The sequence below is a fragment of the Trachymyrmex septentrionalis genome, unplaced genomic scaffold (assembly GCF_001594115.1).
Source record: "Trachymyrmex septentrionalis isolate Tsep2-gDNA-1 unplaced genomic scaffold, Tsep1.0 scaffold111, whole genome shotgun sequence".
In the NCBI taxonomy this organism is placed as follows: domain Eukaryota; kingdom Metazoa; phylum Arthropoda; class Insecta; order Hymenoptera; family Formicidae; genus Trachymyrmex; species Trachymyrmex septentrionalis.
This window is the reverse complement of record NW_017304239.1, coordinates 229,319-233,364: the sequence shown is the minus strand read 5'-3', so window position 1 is coordinate 233,364 and position 4,046 is coordinate 229,319.

Genomic DNA, 4,046 nt, shown 5'->3' with positions numbered 1-4,046 from the left:
GTATGATCCAATAGGCAAAGGGACAAAGAAGTCACAAATGAAATATATAATGAGTTATAAGCGCTCAGTTCCGCAGTTGGTGCTCTGGAAGACGAACGAATCGATCGCAATAAGAATAGTGGAAAAAAGTATGGTTGATCATCGTGCGAACGTTGAAGACATAGTCAACGTAGTCGAGCACATTAGAAACGTGGATCCGGAACAGTTCGCGAATATTAGAGATGAAGTGTTCGAAGTGTTAGAAGAAATGGATGTAGATTTTGAAGAAATAATGGACCAAGATTCCGACGAAGAAGTGCTATCCGATGATACTGATTGTGTTAGCGACTTGAATGAGCTCGATACGGATCACGCAGAAAAATTTGTGTCGTCTCCAGAAATCCGCGCACTGAACGGTCATACTAAACACTGCATGATCCAATGCTACTATACAACGGGTGGTGCCTTGAATGTGTGTGCAGCATGCATGATACGTTTGGCTGACACCGATGTTGTAGGAATGTATCTTGTAAGGAAGCACGACATCGATTATATTGATGCGCTAGACGGCCGATCTTGCACGAATTGTGGAGTGTCAATGTACACTATATTTCCGTGCAGCATGTGTCCACTCTGCACACATTGAAAAAACTATTGTGAACTGTATTGTGAGCGAGACACTATTGAAAAATATGTGGGAAGGCTATAACGTAGATGATGTGTTGTATGTTCTCGGTACTCTGCAAAAAAGAGACATAGATGCACGAATATCGCCAGTGCAATTCCTACGTGATCGTAAATTAGGTATACGTGGTGAGAAACCTGGAACAGTTATCAGAGAACCCATTTTTGCCGGGCCTTTATTCGTGCGACAGAAAGTGTATCCATGGTTACGAGACAAATGTTACGAGGACGATGAATATGAAAAGAGGCATTGGCGGAATAGAAATGTCAATGTAATAAAGGATGATTATTATTGGGCGAATAAAATCTTAGATAAGAGCCAAGGTTGGTACATCTGCATCAAGATTCCTGCAGGTAGTGAAAAGTGAGTCGAACTGTTGATTTTCGACAATATATGAATGAAGTTTTGTGGTCGCGATCTTGCACCAAAACTATTTTTCGACAGATGCAACGATCGATGCTTTGAGCGTGAACAATGCATTTTCGCAAACAAACATAACGAAAAAGTATTAGAACATTATGATTTTCTGGATATGTCGCGACGCTGCAGCGTGTGTGAACGAGTCACGTGCAAGTGTTCTGTGGAAGAGTGTGACGTGATCTAAAGAAAAAAAACATGGAAAATTACGAGCGAGTGGAACGCGAACTGTTGGAGCAGTGCAGTCAAGTCGCTACTCTGGTGGAATGTTTCGCGTGGCTGCAACGATGTGACGAGTGCATCGAGCGGCTCGAAGAGCTTTGTCGTGCCAAGCGTCCGCGTCTCACCGTTGGACACAGACAATCCATGGTGGCGAGGATCGCTCGACTCGCGGGTGCAAAGACACAATTAGAGCGACGTTTCGTGCACGTTGGTGGTGGGTACGCGAGTCGCGACGAAAGATCTCTCGTCTGGCGAGAGATCGACGCCGCGTTTGAAAGCCGTATATTGACGGGTGCTGTGGTCAATGTCGATTACATCGAGCTGCGGCGATTTTTGGAAGACGCGAGAGAAATAGTGCTCGAACGTGTGCGAGACACGGTAGAAAGACACGATAGTGCAAAAGTGAACACCGCGTTCAACGGCGAGTTTGCGACAAAGGATAAACGTGCTAATAAGAGCATAATTTCAAAGAACAGCGAGATATATCGATATATCGATTTGCGCGAGTGATACGAGTAGTATATCATCGAACCCACGTTGACATCACTCGAAGAGTTCCAGGAACGCGACAGCGGGTGGGCATTGTCGCGAATCCTCAATTTGATGGTGAATGTGAACAAACTAAATCCCATGCGCGCGGCATGTTACTTCGAGGTGCCGCGGGAAATAGCGACGAAACGAGCGGTGATCAACGTTAGTACGATAGACAATGCATGCTTCGCGTGGTCGGTGGTCGCCGCTCTGTACCCGGCTGAAAAGCATGCGGAGCGAGAGCCATCGTATCCGCATTATACGGCGGTGCTGAATCTCGCGGGTATCGAATTTCCGATTACGTTCAAAGACATTCCGAAATTCGCGAACGGTTATTAATAAAATATAGGTAACTGTTATAATTTTTTGTTTTTTTCAGATGTTTGCGTTATTTCAGCACGAATGAGAAATTGCAGTTGCACACAATGGACTGCCAGAAGATCAACGATTGCGCTATTCGACTGCCGAGCGAGGACGAAAAGTGGCTCGAATTTGGGAACCACTGCAACAAGGAGCGCGTCCCATTCGTCGTCTACGCTGATCTGGAGTACGTTTTACAGAAGACGGTATACGGATGGGCGATGTGTCAACCATTGCCATACGCCAAATTTCAATGGGTCGAAGACGCTGCGAACTTTGACGCGAGCGCGATCGCTCTGGATTCGCCCACCGGTTACATTCTCGAAGTCGATCTCGAGTATCCGCAGCATATACACGATCGACAAACTGACCTACTGTTCTGTCCGACGCAGCGAATAAGCGCCCGGCAAGCGCGAACATAAACTTTTAGCGACGCTGTACGATAAAGAGCGTTACGTCATCCACTACCGCAACCTGCAGCAATGTACTCGTCACGGTCTTCGCGTAACAAAGATCGACCGGGTGCTACAATTCGCCCAATCTCCATGGCTTCGCGATTACATTGAACTTAATACAAATTTCAGAACGCGCGCGAAAAACGATTTCAAAAAAAATTTATATAAATTAATGAACAACGCGGTATTCGGTAAAACTATGGAGAATGTGCGCAAACACGTTGATGTAAAATTATTAACAAAATGGGATGGACGGTACGGCGCGGAGGCAATGATTGCAAAACCAAATTTCCACGTAGCGTCTTTGCGGAAAATTTAATAGCCGTCGAACTGCGCAAACTCGAGGTGAAGTTCGACAAACCGATTTACGTGGGTATGTGTATACGCGACATATCGAAAGTCTGCTTGTACGAATTTCACCACGAGTATATGTTACCATTATTTCGCGACAAATGTAAAATAATATACACCGATACAGACAGTCTTATATACCGCGTTGAGTGCGAGGACATTTACGAGACTATGAAACGCGATATCGCTAGATTCGACACGAACGATTATCCGACGGACAACGCGTATGGTATACCTCTCGCGAACAAAAAAGTACCCGGTCTGATGAAGGACGAAAATAACGATGTGATAATGACCGAATTCGTTGGTCTCAGAGCGAAGATGTGCGCTATGAGGGTGGACGGCAAGAAGGACATTAAAAAGGTGAAAGGCGTAAAGAGTAACGTCGTACCGCAAACGATAGCGTTCGACGATTACACTAGATGTTGAACGAAGAGATCGAAATGACTCGTCGTCAATTGTGTATACGATCTAAACTGCACGAGGTATACACGATATCCGAATCGAAAATCGCTCTGAGTCCATACAATGACAAACGATACGTCGTACCGAATTCGACGGAGACGTTACCGTGGGGACATTGGCGGATACCTTTGTAATATATGTACATATCAACATTTATATTACTATTATGTTTTTACATTTTTTATATTTTCATACAGCGTATATGTATTATCTTATATCTTACTTTGTGTATGTCTTTTTACATTTTTTAAATATTCTAGTACAATCTACATACCTGTTACTATTATGTGCTATTATCATTATAATTTACGCATTATGTTTTTACGTTGTATATAAGTATTACTATTATGTTTTATATAGTATCATTTATTATGTATTGCTGTTATTTTTCATTACATGTATCGTACATTTATATATGTATATTTTATATCTGTGTACTCTAAAAATGGAAAGGATAATAAAAAAATATTTTACACGTTTATATTCTTATATTGTTATATGTATACAAAATATATGAATTAAAAATTTATCAAATAACATTGTTTTTGTGTATCCATGAATTGTGCGATCCATCGAATCCC